Source organism: Podarcis cretensis, assembly GCF_951804945.1.
Source record: "Podarcis cretensis genome assembly, chromosome: 14".
Classification (NCBI taxonomy): Eukaryota; Metazoa; Chordata; class Lepidosauria; order Squamata; family Lacertidae; genus Podarcis; species Podarcis cretensis.
The window spans coordinates 25,920,317-25,940,337 of record NC_137183.1 but is presented as its reverse complement, the minus strand read 5'-3'; positions in this window follow the sequence as shown (position 1 = coordinate 25,940,337).

Here is a 20,021-nt window from a genome sequence, read left to right as displayed (position 1 = left end):
GAAAGAAGAATAAAGAATTTATTGGGCCTGCCAGAAACAGAGATAACTCTTTTGACTTTCACCACAGGGCTGAACTGAAAGTAACAAATGGTCGTGGTGATGGTTTTAGAAAATCCAAATATACATGGGGGAAAACAGATCAGGGCTTTAAGGCAGGGGCTGTGGTCCAAAGGGACTGGAGTCCAGCAATCTATCCCAGGTGTCTGTGGGAGACAGCTTTGGTTACTTACTAGTAAGCTGTAAGAACCTCTGCATATACAGTAGTATCTCGGGTTACAGATGCTTCAGGTTACATACGCTTCAGGTTACAGACTCCGCTAACCCAGAAATAGTACCTCACGTTAAGAACTTTGCTTCAGGATGAGAACAGAAATTGTGCTCCAGTGGTGTGGCGGCAGCGGGAGGCCCCATTAGCTAAAGTGGTACCTCAGGTTAAGAACAGTTTCAGGTTAAAAACGGACCTCCAGAACCAATTAAGTTCTTAACCTGAGGTACCACTGTACTCAGAAGTCTGCAGAGGTGAGAGAGAGACTTATTCAATGCACCATATGAGAGATGAAGGTAAAATGAGGTTGCATTTGTAGTCATTTCAAGACTTTTTCTTTTTACTGGTATAAGTAATTTCAGGCTCAATAATACTAAGGCCACTTACAGACTGTTATTATTTAGCAGGTGCAAATTCAGGTTGTGAATGCCAGATTCTAGATCTGGGAATCCTTGCACATACATACACACACACGCTAAAAATGACCTCTGTTTTTGCAGTCAGTTTGTTGCCTTACAGAGTGCCAGGGAATTCAAATATAATAAGCTACATCATGTTTCAAAATTGCATCAGAATGGCCTTGTTTTCTCCTGGGAAAATGTTGTGTCAATTAACTGACACCTGCAGACATTCATTGCTGTCTTTTCATGGGAGTGCCTGAGGTTAGAATCAGACTTCCAGGGCCAGACTGTCTGAGCATCTCCACCTTCCTTGTCCTGATGTGATCTGAGAGAGGAAAGGCACATTTCCTGGGATTAAACCAGCAGATGGGCAGTTTGTGTGGGTTTACACCTGCCACTTATATCAGAATGGCTGGGGAAAGGAAGCACTCTGCTGGTATTCATGGATTAATTAATTTCTTTCTCCTTTTCTTTTTTTGCAGGCGGTAGGTCCGCTGTGGGCTAGCTAGGTTATATGCCAGAACACTTTCCCATGGGGGAAAATCCCCAAAAGTGATATTCTCAAACTGTGGTCCATAAACTGCTTTTGAGTGGTCCACAGAAAGGTTACAGAGCAGCTGAGGATATCTGTACTTGACCCTGCACATGATTTCCCCCCCCCCGCCTGATATTGGAGATCAAGACCGGGGGCAGGGGGGTTAAGAGCTGTGTCTCAGTGGTGCAGCATTTTTCAGGGTCTGAAAAACCTGATTTGGAAATGTCGCAAACTGAATTTAAGATTGGAGAAACGCAGAACCAAAACAGACATCCATTCCCGCTTGCAGCAGAAGGCAATGCCATAGCCCTCACCTCACTGAAATAAATTCTGCCTTCCTAAACTGGAGGTGGGACGTGGGTGTCGCTGTGGGTTAAACCACAGAACCTAGGACTTGCCGGTCAGAAGGTCGGTGGTTCGAATCCCCGCGATGGGGTGAGCTCCCATTGCTTGGTCCCTGCTCCTGCCAACCTAGCAGTTCGAAAGCACATCAAAGTGCAAGTAGATAAATAGGTACCGCTCCGGCGGGAAAGTAAACGGCGTTTCCGTGCGCTGCTCTGGTTCGCTAGAAGCGGCTTAGTTGTGCTGGCCACATGACCCGGAAGCTGTACGCCGGCTCCTTCAGCCAATAAAGTGAGATGAACACAGCAACCCCAGAGTCGGTCATGACTGGACCTAATGGTCAGGGGTCCCTTTACCTTTTTAAACTGGAGGTGCCCAGTAATAGTGCCCATGCCATAATCACCCTGGTCTAGTGCCAGACAAATGAACAGCAATGCCAATGCATTTGCATCTAATCCTGGATGACAGGTGGTTGGAACCCCCTTTCCACTCTACTTTCCTAATTTTGTCTGCATTATAGCTAATTGTGAAACAAGAGGCAAATCCACCTTATCAGTCTGTACCAGAAGTGCCAAGAAAGATGGGGGAGGCTTCATATTTTGCACCAGTTGGGATCTTTTCACAAGCTAATATATCTGTGTAAGGAAAGATTTCCATTCATGAAGGTAGGGACTCCGAACAAAAAGCCAAACAAACAGAATTTCAAGAGCGGGGAGATGAGAAAAGATTGTTGCCATTTTAGAGCAAACATTGTGCTCCAGAAAAGGCAAGCTGCATACAACCAAGGGCCATTTGTGCATTCATGTTGATTTGTGCTCATTGTGGTATTGGGACAGTTATCATGATCCCGCTTTCAATACTGTTTCTTTTTTTTTTTCCGCATAATTTTTATTGTTTTTTAAATCATAACAAACAAGAAAGTAAAACAATTTATGCCTTGTTATCACAGATTTCTTTCTATAAGACTTCCTTCAGCTTCCCCTGAAATCATCCATACGCTAATTTAACAAAAGGTTTAGGGGCAAAAGTACTGCCTGGTTTCCAGTGAGTGCATGTCCCATAACTCCCTGCTGAATTCCTGTAGTTTTTCATATTCTGAACGATCCAGGTCCTGCTTTTGCTGTGCTCTGTGGGGCAAGAGTGCCTTTCCAGATGGCATCAACACGACAACATCGCGGAACCATTGCGAAACAACTAATAAATGTGTGGCCACCCCAATAGAACTCCACCACTAAATGCACTGCTATTGCATCAATGGCACGATGCAGAATAGACACACATAAAAACAAAAACCTTTGGCTATCCAAAGAGGAGCATCCTATTTTGCAACATGCTACATTGGGAGAAAGAAGGGAAAACAGGTGATTATTGTCATTGTGCATTCATCCCAAATGGAAGTCAATTGGCTGTTTATACAGCCTGCTTAATTTCTCCTTTTCTCCAACGAAAGGAAAATTGGTGCATTTTCTAAAATAAGTGGGTTAACACCCCCCCTTTCATTTGTAATTCTCTCCTAGTGCCTGAGAAGTAGAGTCTTATTCCCTACTGATTGATTCTTATCTTTTTTTGTATAATTCAATTTTGTTCTATCTTTTTGTGCAAGGTTCATCCTAGATGATGCGATGGCTGTTGGCTCCCAATTCCCGACAGTGGATATGTTAGGAGAATTGGAGGCTGCCTTTGACTGCATCAGATTTTGTATCCACATAACTCAATATTGTTCACACTGACAGGCAGCAGCTTGTAGTTTCTTGTTTTCCTTTCCTTTAAAAAGGTAAAGGTACCCCTGCCCGTACGGGCTAGTCGTGTCCGACTCTGGGGTTGCACGCCCATCTCGCTTAAGAGGCCGGGGGCCAGCGCTGTCCGCAGACACTTCCGGGTCACGTGGCCAGCGTGACAAGCTGCATCTGGCGAGCCAGCGCAGCACACGGAAACGCCGTTTACCTTCCCGCTAGTAAGCGGTTCCTATTTATCTACTTGCACTTTGATGTGCTTTCGAACTGCTAGGTTGGCAGGCGCTGGGACCGAGCAACGGGAGCGCACCCCACCGCGGGGATTCGAACCGCCGACCTGACGATCAGCAAGTCCTAGGTGCTGAGGTTTTACCCACAGCGCCACCCGCGTCTTCCTTTCCTTTAGCTACATGCTAAAGAACAGGACCTTCCTATATGGCTGATTCTGAGGGAGGCACATATGTATTTTCATAGTTATATCTGTTGTGTGCTGAGTGTAAGCCAGAGTGTATATGCACATATGTATAGCAATGCATAGAATATTATGTGTATAATAACACATAGAATAATGCATATAATATGCTAGAATTGTTCATATTTTTAATACAACTGCGAGATTGGGGTGTGTGGGTGTGTGGAATCTGTGCAGATTAGCTTGACATTGAGATCTTCAGAAAATTTCACCCCTAGTTCCACTCTGGGTTCATTCTTTGCTCATTCCAAAAATGAGGAGCCACCACTGAAAAGGCCCTGTCACAGGTTAACCCCAATAGTATGGATGCTGAATCAACAGGTTATCAGGAGTCGTCCTCAGACAAACCTCCTAATGGTGAAGCTATTTGGATGTGGGGAAGTCAGCCACAGAAGATAGCGAGTTCTCCTGTGATGGAGGCATTTAATAATAATAATAATAATAATAATAATAATAATAATAATAATAATTTATTATTTATACCCCACCCATCTGGCTGAGTTTCCCCAGCCACTCTGGGCGGCTTCCAATCAAGTGTTAAAAACAATACAGCATTAAATATTAAAAACTTCCCTAAACAGGGCTGCCTTCAGATGTCTTTTAAAGAGAAGATAGCTGCTTATTTCCTTCACATCTGAAGGGAGGGCTTTCCACAGGGTGGGCGCCACTACCAAGAAGGCCCTCTGTCTGGTGCCCTGTAACCTCACTTCTCGCAATGAGGGAACCGCCAGAAGGCCCTCGGTGCTGGATCTCAGTGTCCGGGCTGAACGATGGGGGTGGAAATACTCCTTCGAGTATACAGGACGGGGGCCGTTTAGGGCTTTAAAGGTCAGCACCAACACTTTGAACTGTGCTTGGAAACATACTGGGAACCAATGCAGATCTCTCAGGACCGGTGTTATGTGGTCCCGGCGGCCACTCCCAGTCACCAGTCTAGCTGCTGCATTTAATCAGGTGCTGGGTGGGCGCCTATCAGAGATGTTACTGTTGTAAGTTCCTGCACTGCAGACCCTGCTTTTGGGTTGGTCCAGATGATTTTCAATGTCCCAACTCTTTCTTCTTTACCTAATTGTAGGTGTTGCCTTTCCTTGAAACTCCTGCATAATCAAGCTCCCCATCTTCAGCATCCTTACATAGTGTTATGTGGGGTTGGGGGGTATCTGTCTGGATGATATCCTGGGTCTCTTCCAGTTCTTGTGACCCTGTATCTGTGAGGCTATAATGTAGAAGAGGGAAGCGTCTTCTTAGGCAACCACTCGTAGCTGAGTAAGATTATCTTCCATAAACATGGTTTTAACAGTAGGTCCATAAGTGACTGTAGAGACCAGTTATGGATTCACACATCCTTCCATAGTGGGGACATAGGTTTCTGGGCAGGAGTTGATCATTGTGAGGGTTTGCCAAATGTGCCTTCCTCCTAGCACATTTATCCCTTTCATTCTGAGTTTGAGCATCTTCAAAGCCCATGACACTTTTGGTAAAGGCTGTTCTCCAATTGGAGCACTCGCAGACCAGTTTCCCAGTTGTCAGTGTTTATACTACATTTTTTTAGATTTGCCTTGAGAGAGTCTTTAAACCTCTTTTGCTGACCACCGGCATTATGCTTTCCATTTTTAAGTTCAGAATAGAGTAGTTGCTTTGGAAGACGATAATTAGGCATCCGCACAACATGACCAGTCCAACAAAGTTGATGTTAAAAAATCATCAACATCAGGGAAACTAGTGTCCATGTCAAACTGATCCCTTTCTCTAGGTAATGGTTTCAGATGGCCAGTTAATTGCTCCTCCTGCATCTAAAAGAATGAGCTGAGTGATGCTGCTCTCCAGGAAATTGAGTAGGCATCTTCCCCAAACCCTCTCACCTGGTGGAGGCCACATGATCCTACGTAAAATAAGGATAGCCAGCATTACTGTGTGTGAGAGGTGGAAGCTGAATGTTGGAGGCTGGAGAGGCAGGGGCATATCTTGCTCTATATGCTGATCTGTGCTGGACTTTGGAGTTTAACTGTAAACCTAAAGGATAAGAAAGATCTATGGGAGTGTCAATGCTGTGAGCCCCTCCACCTTATGCTCAGCGGGTGGCGCTGTGGTCTAAACCACTGAACCTCTTGGGCTTGCCGAACAGAAGTCAGCAGTTCGAATCCCCATGATGGGGTGAGCTCCCGTTGCTCTGTCCCAGCTCCTGCCAACCTAGCAGTTCGAAAGCATGCCAGTGCAAGTAGATAAACAGTTACCACTGTGGCGGGAAGGTAAACGGCATTTCCGTGCGCTCTGGCTTCTGTCACAGAGTTCAGTAGCACCAGTAGCAGTTTAGTCATGATGGCCACATGACCTGGAAAGCTGTTTGTGGACAAACGCCAGCTCCCTCGGCCTGAAGGCGAGATGAGCGCCGCAACCCCACAGTCGCCTTTAACTGGACTTAACCGTCCAGGGGTTATTTACCTTTTACCTTTATGCTCAGGGTGTATCTCTGCTGACCCTCATTGCAAGGAAACTGTACCCAGGGTACAATGCAGGCATGTCTGGTACCACTAACTGCTCAGAGAGCCTAGTGGCGCATAACAAAATCTTCTCGTGCATCTTCAGTTAAATATTTGAATCATGCCATGCAGTTGGAGCATCATATGTCATTACAATATTTCATTCTGCAGACAATGGTGGCATAGAATTGCTTCCTCACAGTCAGTGATTTTGCATCATCAGTGTATATATAACCATGAAACATCATCTCATTTACAGGGGAAGGTTGTGGCTCCATAGTAGAGCAACTCATTGCAGGCAGAAAGTCCGATCGTCAGCATCTCCAGACTGTCCCCTGCTGCCACCCTGGAGGACTGCTGCCAGTCAGTGTAAAAGGCACTGTGCTGGATGGACCCATGATCTGAGTATAAGACAGCTTCCTACATTCCTCCTATGTTACATAATGGAATCCTGGTTTTTTTAGCTCATTGAAGCACATGTCCTGGAATTCTCACATGATCAATTAACACTTTGTGACATCCATGAAGAAAAACGGGTTGGGAACATGACAAGGAGGTCAGATGTCAGCCTTGGAGGAGGGTGTGGGCTCAGAGATGAGAAACCGATTCCCCGTTTTTGGGTTACACTGACTTACGACAATTAACTATTTTTATAGTTTGCCCTTCAGTACGCAATGGCCCAAGACATTCTATGCCCCAGATTTAAGGATTAGCATTCTGTTTAAATTCAACAGTCTTCTGCATAAGCTTGCCTGTTTTCTGACAAGCCTTGCTAAGGATGTGTTTTTAAAAAGTGCAATCTTTAGATAAATGTCTTCCCTTTGTGGAAACAGATTAGTGACAAAAGTCTTGGGCTTCCTGCTCGTTTTGCACTTCTGGCAGGCGAGTGGAATTGCTCAGGACATATCCATGCAATGGTGCAGGCAGGGGAGAGAAGGTTCGTCCTGCAAGAGTTGTGGCATTGGTCAGATTCCTAGGCAAGGGCTATCTTATTGTCAAGAGCATTCCCAAAAGAAGATGGAGGGCTTTGCTCAGATTAGCATTACTGAATCCTAACAAATTTCTCCAGGAGAGAAGTTCTTTTCTGCCCCTAGAGAGATTTTTGGGGATTTGCAAAAAAAAAAAAAAAAAGGCTTGAAGATTTGAAGGTTTGACTGAAAGTTGTTTGCAGAAAGCAACACCATGGGATCCTGCAGCAGAGCCCAGCTGCTGCCATCATCAGCCAGGCCTGCTCATCACATCCAACGCACCACACCCAACTGTCCCAAACCGCACTGCAAAAATGGGTTTGCATTCACCAAGGTTGACGACAGATTTATTAAAGCTGATTCAAAGGCCAGGAGAGTCAGGAGAGAAGCTGACAAGACCCTTAGCTACACAAATGCTTCTTGTGGGCCCTGCCAAGGGAAGTCTCTGTTTGGTTTGGTTACCTTGTCTCTGTCTCTTCGGTGAACTGCTACTTTGGTCCTTAATGGTATCATTGCCTGCTTCAAAGTAGAGACTTTTAAATGCGGGGATTTCCCTTCTGCAGGGAAAATGCCATTGCAGTCAAGTCACTAGGTGGCACTGGACTTAATTGGATCTGGAAGGGCAGTTAGATATTTTTAAACTTGGTACTTTAATGGTCTCAGAGATACATGCACCACCTTTAAATGGCAATGTGCATTACTGCAAAGTGTGGTCAACCAGCCCTGCCACGTTTGAAGGTCTTGACATCTGCCCCAAAGCTCTGGTCTGAGGGTAAAGGTAAAGGACCTCTGGATGGTTAAGTTCAAGTCAAAGACTACTATGGGATTGTGGCGCTCATCTTGCTTTCAGGCTGAGGGAGCCGGTGTTCGTTTGCAGTCAGCTTTCCAGCTCATGTGGCCAGCATGACTGAACCACTTCTGGCACAACAGAACATCGTGACGGAAACCAGAACACACGGAAAGGCCATTTATCTTCCTGCCACAGCAATACCTATTTGTCTACTTGTACTGGTGTGCTTTCAAGCTGCTAGTTTGGCAGAGGCTGGGACAGAGCAACTCTCATATCATGGCTGTCCCATCCTCTTTAGAATCTTTTTCAAACTTATAAACTTGCAAGATTGTTATTGTACTTATTCTAAACTTTACCTAATACAGTGTTTATACAAATGATTTCCAGATATTGTTGAATTTGTCCATGGCAAGTCTACATTTATACCCAACTTGTTCATGTGTTGCGAATTTATGCATATCTTCTATCTGCCCGTTGAAGGGAGCCATATTTTTATTCTTCCAGTTCATCAATGCCAGTCTTTTTTGCCCTAGTAAGGGCATGGAGGGACACAGGGGGTGCTGTGGGTTAAACCACAGAGCCTAGGACTTGCTGATCAGAAGGTCGGTGGTTCGAATCCCCGCAACGGGGTGAGCTCCTGTTGCTCGGTCCCTGCTCCTGCCAACCTAGCAGTTCCAAAGCACATCAAAGTGCAAGTATATAAACAGGTACCGCTCCGGCAGGAAGGTAAACAGCGTTTCCGTGTGCTGCTCTAGTTCACCAGAAGTCGCTTAGTCATGCTGGCCACATGACCCGGAAGCTGTACGCCGGCTCCCTCAGCCAATAAAGCGAGATGAGCGCCACAACCCCAGAATTGGCCGCGACTGGACCTAATGGTCAGGGGTCCCTTTACCTTTAAGGGCACGGAGAATCCATTCATACTATCCCTTAGTTAGATTCCATGTATTGGGAATATAATTCAAAAGGATATTTTCCTCTGCAAATTTAAAGTTTTTCTGTATAATCACATTAATCGTTTCTATTGCCTTCTCCCAAAAATTTACCAAAGTGGACCACATTTTGTAAGACATTTTGTAGATTCACTTAAATAGGGGGCCATCTGTTGGGGGACGGGGGCTTCTGTCAGGGATTCTTAAGCTGTGATTCCTACATTGACTCTTGGTTTCCCTTCCAACTCAACCATTCTAAGATTCTGCGTCGTCATCTTTCTTGTACCTTTTCAACTCTTCAATCACAATTAAGTCCCAAACATGAGCATAGCATATAAATTTGCATTCAGTGCCCTGCAGTGCCTAGCAACAGCAAGAGGAGCTGCAGTTATAAGATGCATAATTAAGTTCTTCCCTTTCTTAATCCCAAGTGTTGCCCTTCTAGAACTCAGCAGGGAGTGGGTGGAGGCAAACCTCAAATTGGTTGGCTCTGCCTCTCATTGACTCTGGCGCCCCCTGCTGTGCATCTCCCTGAATTCCACCCTACCAGCATACTGCACATTTGTAGGGACGTGGGTGGCGCTGTGGTCTAAACTGCTGAGCCTCTTGGCTTGCTGATTGGAAGGCCGGCGGTTCAAATCCCCACAACAGAGTGAGCTCCTGTTGCTCTGTCCCAGCTCCTTGCCAACCCAGCACTTTGAAAGCCCGCCAGTGCAAGTGGATAAATAGGTACCGCTGTGGCGGGAAGGTAAACGGCATTTCCGTGTGCTCTGGCTTCTGTCACGGTGTTCAGTTGCACCAGTAGCAGTTTAGTCATGATGGCCACATGACCCAGAAAGCTGTCTGTGGACAAATGCCGGCTCCTTCAGCCTGAAAAAGAGATGAGTGCTGCACCCCATAGTTGCCTTTGACTGCACTTAACTGTCCAGGGGTCCTTTACCTTTACCGTTTTAGGTTTGCATGGGACCAGATCCCCCACTGCATTTAGTTGGAGGTTACTTCAGAGAAAGCATGCATAGGTTTGGACTCTTGGTTAACAGAATGTGCAGAGGAAGGCAAATTCTCCTCCTACTTACATGTACAGGGCAGTAGGTGACCACAGCCAATGAATGTGATTTCTGGAGCCAGGATAAGATTGTTCACAGGCTTAATCAGTGAGAGGGAGAGAAAGATTGCCATTTCTAAGGGGTCTCGATAGGGGTGGTCCTGTGGGGACATGGATTGCCCCCAGTACTTCTGGGCAGCCTTTTTCTGAGTACCCTGGATACTTTGGGGTGGGTGATGAAGGAGGAGATTGAACTGAGGGGTGAACTGAGTTCCTGGAGAAGATATTAATTTGTGAAAATAAATTAATTTAAGATTACTACAACCAGAGGTGATTTGAGGGAAATGAGAGAATGGAATTAACTTGAGCAGGATCTGCTGATCGATTAAATGGGAGGTAAATGAATTGAAGGAGTGATTTGGGGTGACCAAGCTTGGTGCGCAAATGAATTAAAGAACCTACAGGTATGTGGGGTCTTTAATTCATTTGCACCACAAATGAATGTAGAGAGGGGAATTTGTTGGCTTGCCTCCTGTGACATTTCATAGAAACAGAATTGCAGAGTTGGCAGAGACCCCTAGGATCATCCAGTCCAACCCCTGAAATGCAGGAATCACAGCTAAAGCATATGGCCAGATGGCCATTCAACCTCTGCTTAAAAACCTCCAATGAAGGAGTGTCCACCTCCTTCCAAGGCAGTCCATTTCACTGTAGAACAGCTCTTAGGGCCAGAAAGGTCTTCCTGATGTTTTGCCAGAGTCTCCTTTGTTGTTATTAGAATCCATTAGTTCAGCTCCTAGCTTCCGGAGGAAGAGAAAACAAGCTTGCTCCACCAGCATGGTGTAGTGGTAAAGAGCGGTGGACTCGTAATCTGGGGAACCGGGTTCCCTTCCCCGCTACTCTACATGCAGCTGCTGAGTGACCTTGGGCTAGTCACACTTGTCTGAAGTCTCTCAGCTTCACTCACCTCACAAAGTGTTTGTTGTGGGGTAGGAAGGGAAAGGAGAATGTTAGCCGCTTTGAGACTCCTTCTGGTAGTTGATAAAGCAGGATATCAAATCCAAACTCTTCTCTTCTTCTTCATCTTCCTTGTGAATGCTCTTTAGATATTTGAATATGCTTATCATATCTCCTCTCAGTCTCCTCTTCTCTAGGCTAAACATACCCAACTCCCTCAACCACTCCTCATAAGGCTTGGTTTGAAGTCTATAGATGTGTATCTCCACGTATAGATTAGCATTTGCAACTTTTATGCAAATTGGAGTCTCTGGGCCTCTGCCTCAAATGCTCTCAATGCCTCTGACATTTCCAAAGGAACACCTTTTTTTTAGACACAGTCTGCTCAAAGGATCCCCAACTGCACTGGAAAGTAAGGAAGGACAAGACTGTTGCAAAGTCACACAGCTAAGGATGGGGGAGATAGTTGACTTAGTGTGCATTTAGAGGTGAACCTATCTAATTCACGGGACGCAGGTGGCGCTGTGGGTAAAAGCCTCAGCACCTAGGGCTTGCCGATCGAAAGGTTGGCGGTTCGAATCCCTGCGGCGGGGTGCGCTCCTGTTGCTCGGTCCCAGCGCCTGCCAACCTAGCAGTTCGAAAGCACCTCCGGGTGCAAGTAGATAAATAGGGACTGCTTACCAGCGGGAAGGTAAACGGCGTTTCCGTGTGCGGCTCTGGCTCGCCAGAGCAGCGATGTCACGCTGGCCACGTGACCCGGAAGTGTCTCCGGACAGCGCTGGCCCCTGGCCTCTTAAGTGAGATGGGCGCACAACCCCAGAGTCTGTCAAGACTGGCCCGTACGGGCAGGGGTACCTTTACCTTTACCTTTATATCTAATTCACACTTTCGGAAGCAATGTGTGAACTGAAACACAGCCATCCTTTGAGATTCACACTTCCCCAAAGTTTACAGTTCAGTTCTCCAAGCAAGGAAGAAATCCATACAGTTAAATGTGCATTTTTTTAAAAAGTCACATATTAGTGAAATAACATACAATTGCTTTACCAAAATGTGCATGTTGGGCAAAATTGCATGCCAAAGAAAAAATGTATACAAGGAAAAAATGCACTAAAATGCTGGTGGAGTTTCACAAACATAAATCTGCAAACCAATGTGGAAATGAGAACTGAACTTGGGAACATGAGACACCGGAAGAAACAGAAAGGGACTGATCTCCCCATCAGGAACTGTGCTGCAAAATCAGGAAATGGCAGGACAGCTACTACTACACCCCACCAGGTGCTTCAAATATACACTTTCTTGTGGGGAAGGTGTTACTGCTCCGTTTCATCCTGAATTCAGATTCTAAAAATTGGAGAACTGTGCAGGAAATTTAAGAAATTTAAAGCCCTAGGCGCTGAGGCTTTAACCCACAGCGCCACCTGCGTCCCTATAGCAAGCTGGCATCCTCTAATTTAGGCAAATTCAGGACACACAGACACATATTTGGCTTAATGGTACCTCCCGCTGAAGTTTAAAGTGCGTGCTTTTTAGATAGGCAAGGAGCGACAAGACAGTGACAATCTCTCTCCCTGACACCGCTGCTGCTTTCCACTTTGTGGAGAGGGCAGGTCCTGCTGCCAGATAGCTCACTGTTACCTTTGGCAACCTTTAGCTCATTTGGTCAGAGACAGGGATTGTGGGAGGATAGCTTGGCCTCAGCTCACCTCTCCCACTTGAATGTTTGATGATCAGCTCACAGATGACAGGACTGGAAGAAATGAACCTCTTGTGTGACCAGCCAGCTAAATCCTTCCCTCTTTCTCCTCCTCTTTGCCACCACCTCACTTCACTCTCCCACCCTGAATAAAGGAGAAGATGCATCTATGTTTGCTTTTAGATTATTGAGCATTCATTCTGATTTGTTTTCAAGGAGGTTCCACCATACATTTAAAGTACTGTGGTATCACTTTAAACAGTCATGGCTCCCCCCCCCCAAAAAAAATGATAAACATGGGAACTGTAGTTTGTTAAGGGTACTGTGAGTTGCCAGGAGACCCCTCATTCTCCGCAGAAAATTACAAGTCCTAGAGTGGTTTAACCATCAATCCCTCTTCCCAGAAGACATCTGAAGGCAGCCCTGTTTAGGGAAGTTTTTAATGTTTGATGTTTTATCCTGTTTTTAATATTCTGTTGGGAGCCACCCAGAGTGGCTGGGGAAACCCAGCTAGATGGGCGGGATATTATTATTATTATTATTATTATTATTATTATTATTATTAAAGATGTTGATCCTCCCAAAGTTTCTCTATCTGCTTCAAGTTCTGCCAATGACTATCATGCCTAAACATCTTAAATTCAGCAGAGATCATTGAGTAAAGTGGTTCATAGGGGAAAGAAAGTCCAGTTATGCAGCAGTAGATTGGATAATAATGTCAACAAGGGAGATCTGAGAGTGCCCCATTTGCTTATATATTATAAGGCATTCCAAGTCAGGAACTTGGTCTCTCTTTGATTCAAGATCCACGAGGAAAACCACGGATTGATATAGACTTGGAAGATCGGAAGTTTATGGTATTTCCCTTTCTTATTACCGTATTACTCAAAAATCAATTCACAAAATGGAAAACCCATTTTTTACTCAGTACATTAAGTGTTTGGCAAACAATACACAAGAAAGCCATTCCTCCGATCTCCCCGCTGATTCCACTTAAATACCACCCCAGGTTTTGTGAAGCTGGAGATATGATGGACTGGGAAGAGGGGGAACAAGCAAGTCTATATAGACTCAGGGATTTTAATGCACATGGTACCCCACTTCGTAAATAACAGATTTTAGCTAAAATTCCCAATGTAATGTGGTTGTGGTTTAATTTTAATCCATTGTTTTTATTTCTGTTAAAACCATTCAAACAGACAGAGAGTTGACCTCTTTAGAATAAATTATGGTCAATGTTTCTGCTACATCAAAGGGCGTAGTATCAACTATAGATAAAATATTAATGGAGGTAGAATCTGGCCATCTTATGTCCACAAAATTCCCTGGGAAACGGACCTTCAAGTAATGAAACCTGCTTTGCAGGGAAAACACATTTTAAAACAGTTTTGGCCCAATTAAGGGAATCTTCTTTGAAACTCTTACATAGGTGGCATTTCCACCCCTTGTGAATATCCCACATGATACCAGGGGCAACATCAACCTGTTGGAGGGGATATGGAGAGACTGGATCCTACAGACATATGTGGTGGTTTTGCAAATCTGTTTACCCATTTTGGGTTCTGGTATTTAAAGAATTGAGTTTAATATTCTGAGCACAATTCACAGTGTTGGTGCTGACCTTTAAAGCCCTAAACGGCCTCGGTCCAGTATACCTGAAGGAGCATCTCCACCTCCATCGTTCTGCCCGGACACTGAGGTCCAGCACCGAGGGCCTTCTGGCGGTTCCCTCACTGTGAGAAGCCAAGTTACAGGGAACCAGGCAGAGGGCCATCTCAGTAGTGGCACGCGCCCTCCCACCAGACGTCAAAGAGAAAAATAACTACCAAACTTTTAGAAGACATCTGAAGGCATCCCTGTTTAGGGAAGCTTTTAATGTTTAATAGGTTACTGTATTTTAGTGTTTTGTTGGAAGCCGCCCAGAGTGGCTGGGGAAACCCAGCCAGATGGGTGGGGTATAAATAATAAATTATTATTATTATTATTATTATTATTATTATTATTATTATTACTGGAGCTACAGCCTTCCCTCCAACTTGCTTTATTTGGAATAAAGGACATGACTGCTCCACCAGTTGCTCATAAAGAACTTTTCATGTTCCTCCTTGTGGCAGCACATAGGGAAATATTCATGTGATAATAGTGCACTGCCTTGGACTTGAATGTTGAAGCATGGTGCTCCAGAGCATGGACAATGGCCCTGGCTGAAAAGCTGGCATGCCAGATTCGTGTGACAAAGGGAATTCTAACCTCCATCTTTTCTCTAATGTGTGGCAACCATTTTGGGATTATATGCATCAAGAAGGTTGTGTTTATCACCCTCCGACATCTCATGGTAATAAGTGGAAAGATTTTTTGGAGTGAACTGAAAGAATTAGATTTGATATTTTTAAGCAATGTAGTTAATGTGTTGTGACTTGTGGTGTTTTATGTGTGATGTGAAAAAATGAACATTAATCAGAAAAATAAAACAACCACACAACAGGGAACTCTGAGAACTGTAGCTCTGTGGGGGGGAATAGGGGTCGCCTAACAACTCTCATTGACAAACCTAGACAGCATCTTAAAAAGCAGAGACATCACCTTGCCAACAAAGGTCCGTATAGTTAAAGCTATGGTTTTCCCAGTAGTGATGTATGGAAGTGAGAGCTGGACCATAAAGAAGGCTGATCGCCGAACAATTGATGCTTTTGAATTATGGTGCTGGAGGAGACTCTTGAGAGTCCCATGGACTGCAAGATCAAACCTCTCCATTCTTAAGGAAATCAGCCCTGAGTGCTCACTGGAAGGACAGATCCTGAAGCTGAGGCTCCAATACTTTGGCCACCTGATGAGAAGAGAAGACTCCCTGGAAAAGACCCTGATGTTGGGAAAGATGGAGGGCACAAGGAGAAGGGGACGACAGAGGACGAGATGGTTGGACAGTGTTCTCGAAGCTACCAGCATGAGTTTGACCAAACTGCGGGAGGCAGTGGAAAACAGGAGTGCCTGGCATGCTCTGGTCCAGGGGGTCACAAAGAGTCGGACACGACTAAACAACTAAACAACAACAACAACAACAACAACAACAACAACAACTCTCATTGCCCTTCATAGAATCATGGAACTGTAGAGTTGGAAGCAACCTTTAATGAACGACTGCTCCCAGGATTCTCTGAGGAATGGCGTGACTGTCTGAGGGGGTATCATAGTACTTTCAATGTATGGTGTGGATGTAGAAAATGTTTTGTCAAGCACCAACCTACACTTTACCAAGCATTCCCTCATCACTTTTTTATAGGAAGAAGTCTCCTTTTAGAAGTGGCTTTGTTGTGCAAGAGGCCAAATCTGTTTTAACTGCACAGCCTGAATTTGCCACAGCATTCCATGATGATTCCTGAACAATTCTGAACCTATCAGCAAAATATAAGCACTGAATCAACATTTCAGTCGGCCCATTAAAACATCTAACTTCGATACATTCAAGAGACTGTGCAATGGAAAATACCGAAGCTTTGCAATAAAAATCCTAAGAATCCAAGTTAACAGCTAAATAGTCTGTCAGCGCAAGCTGAAATACAGAGAAGCCAATGGTACAAAGCCAATGTATGATCTTATTTCTACCCAATCATTAACAATTCATTTCCCAACTTAAGCCTGCAATCAGCATATCAGCAAATCAATCAAAAACTCTTCATCCCGTTAAATTCAAAATTGCACAGTCCACCAACAATTCAAATTGAAAGGGTTTAGCAATAAAATAACACCATTTCTGAATTAGGAGCAAATGTAATATGGTCACATTTTTCTTCTACCCTGGCAAAAGAGGCTTTCATTGTTCTGCTTCACTTCTCAGGGCACTTTAGAATACATTTAGAATATCAGTGGGTGTGGAGATTTGAGATTATCTCACTTTGTGACTTGGTCAAAGTCGGGGTGTGTGGGTGTTTGGTTTCTTTTCAATAAACATTTCTCCAGCATGGTGCAGCATCCCTGGCCACTGACACTTCCTGAACTAAAAAAACCCAAAAACAAATCATGGGATGAGCTATTCACAATGCATCCCCCTGGGCTGTGATGGAGCCCCACAGTAGGCAAAAGATCCCTGCACTGCAAGGAGTTGGACTTGATTAACCTTGTCATCCCTTCCAACTCTACAATTCTGTGATTCTGCAAAGTGTGAGCACCTGGGAAGCCTGCAGAAGACACACAACCGGTCAATTACCGTATTTTTTGCTCTATAAGACTCACTTTTTCCCTCCTAAAAAGTAAGGGGAAATGTGTGTGCGTCTTATGGAGCGAATGCAGGCTGCACAGCTATCCCAGAAGCCAGAACAGCAAGAGGGATTGCTGCTTTCACTGCGCAGCGATCCCTCTTGTTGTTCTGGCTTCTGAGATTCAGAATATTCTTTTTCTTGTTTTCCTTCTCCAAAAACTAGGTGCATCTTGTGGTCTGGTGCGTCTTATAGAGTGAAAAATATGGTATCTGTAGAATGAAAAACACTCACAAACTCTCCTTGGTCACCTCAAAAGTAAGGTAAGCTTCGCATAGGCATCTCAATGATTACTGTCAGGACAGGATTCTGGACTAGACGAGCGACTGGCTAATCCATCTGGGCTCTTCTGATATTCTTAACAAAAATCCTGCACTTTTCCCCATGAGAATTTCACTGAACAATTTCTCCCCCCTTTGATGATTTTCCATTGTGATCTCTTTTCTCATTCGTTGATGGGGAATGGCTGTGAAAAATGTGGGACAAACATTGGGCACACCCCTAGTTTGTAATACTAAATAAAATGTTTATACCAAAGTCGCAGGGCGCTTGTGTGTTTCCTGTGGCATTGCCACTCACTTTTTATGGGGCATCCACAAGACACTGGCACCCAACTTTTGCCCTCTTGTGTTTTCAGACTTGCAGAATCACAGAATCATAGATCTGTAAAGTTGGAAGAGACCACAAGGATATTCTAATCCAAGCTACTACAACACAGGAATCTTTCACCCATGGGGCTCAAACCCATGATCTTGAGATTAAGGGTCTCATGCTCTACCGACTGAGCTAAGAGTGAACTTTTGCATGCATAAAGAATTGAGCCATGGGTGGTACAGGTGGCCATTGTGTTACTTTTCCATCTTTTGGGAGAAGCATGGTTTTCATGTGCAAGGAAATAGTAGGTACTTGAACCTATTGTCCCTATCTCAGCACATCTTTACTATTTCTGTCCCAGTCTGAGCCATTATAGCTCTCTACCCCCTTTTTTCTTTTTAAATGATCTGTTAATTTGCACTATTTCACCTGCCTTGTTAAACTCATTATTAAACGTAACAGCACTTGGGTGAACAGGTGTTTTTGTGCAATTTGCGGAGGATTTTAAAACACTTTGACTTTCCTGTCTCGTCTGTTGGCACCCTTTTAACAAAGTGCTTATTTTGTGGGTTGCTTTTTTTAAAAAAGTATAATTATAAAAGGTATTAATATATGATATAATGCCATTGAAATAACCACACACAGAAATGAAATAAGTGAGAACTGATGTAACATAATGGCTACGAGAGTCAAAATCCAGGGCGATAAACTATCTTATTTCGTACCAATTTAATCTAAGGGCACTTCCAGGCTGTCACGATTTTCGGATGGGATTGAGCCACACACAAGCAAATACAGGCTGCACAATGAAAGCTAATCTGAAACTCTGGTGAAACAAACCGACCTCCCCCAAAGACTGAGCTTTCTTCCATAAGGAAAGTGACAAGGGGAAGGGCACTAGAGAATGTATAAGGATAGCACTTGCTTTGGCACAGCGTCAACAAAGCATCAACACCCCACCCTCTGCCAATGAAATAAAAGGAAGTCCTTCTTCATGCAGCGCATCGTTAAACAATGGAACTCACTGCCACAAGAGGTGGCAATGGCCACCAAATAGGATGGCCTCAAAGGGGAATTGAAAAATTAATGGAGGAGAAGCCTATCAATGATTACTGGCCAGGATGGCTATGCACGGACTTCACAATCGGTGGCAACAATGCTTCTGAATCGCAGTTGCAGGAAACCACAGGGGGGGAGAGTGCTCTTGAGCTTGGATCTTGCTTGTGGGTTACCTACAGGCATCTGGGTGGACACTGTGAGAACAAGATGCTGGACTAGATGGGCCATTGGCCTGATCCAGCAGGCTCTTCTTATGTTCTTATCTTCCTGTGAATGCTCATTAAGTAACCAAGGCTGTCTACTCGCCTTGCAAACAAATCAGGATGAACGCTCAATAAACACATCTGCTGCACGGTCAGGGAAAAAACAATGCTGCCCAGGGTTGTAAAGACTGCAGAGAGAATAATTGGGTGCACTCGTCCCACCTTGGATCAAATCTATGCTTCCAGGTGTCATAAGAAAGCTACAGAGATAGTGCAGGATAGTGCGCACCCCAGAAACGATCTCTTTCAGCTTCTGCCTTCTGGAAGAAGGTACAGGGTTATAAAGACTAGGACTAGCCACCTGAGAAACAATTTCTACCCAAATGCGATTTTGGTTTTAAACACAATGTAAGGAGCCTCTACGGACGCGGGTGGCACTGTGGGTTAAACCACTGAGCCTAGGACTTGCTGATCAGAAGGTCAGCGGTTCGAATCCCCGCGACGGGGTGAGCTCCCGTTGCTTGGTCCCTGCTCCTGCCAACCTAGCAGTTCGAAAGCACATCAAAGTGCAAGTAGATAAATAGGTACCGCTCCGGCAGGAAGGTAAATGGCGTTTCCGTGCGCTGCTCTGGTTCGCCAGAAGCGGCTTAGTCATGCTGGACACATGACCCGGAAGCTGTACGCCAGCTCCTTTGGCCAATAAAGCGAGATGAGTGTCGCAACCCCAGAGTCGGTCACGTCTGGACCTAATGGTCAGGGGTCCCTTTACCTTTACCTTTAAGGAGTCTCTATGGGAGTGTATTGTATTTTAAAATAGGGTATCAGAGTTTTCAGGGGGCTAACCAGGTTGGGATAGCTGGGATAGCAGGCTTGTTGGTTTTTGAATGTCTTATGAAGATTTTTCAATTTTGTTGTTCTGTATGGGACAATGACAATAATGTTTATTGTATCGTATCGCTGGAAGGGCCCTGACTGCCGGACTACCATCAGCTCCAGCCAACATGAATAATGGGAGTCATCTAAAATACATCATATTGGCTACCTCTGGTCTAGATGCTAACCCAAAAGGGAACACCCCAACCACTCAGCTGTCCTTAGAGAAGTCACACCTTTTAAGCCTCAATCTCCCGGGCATGGAAACTCCACTCTTCAAAGGAGAGGGACAGAGATGAAAATGCTGGCCTACCTTACCAGGTTGTAAGGGTGACAACAAAGTGGATTTCTGACAAGTGCTCTCTAAATGGCTCTTGCTACTGCTGGCATTGTGAGATGTTTATCTGACAGATGTATTTTGTT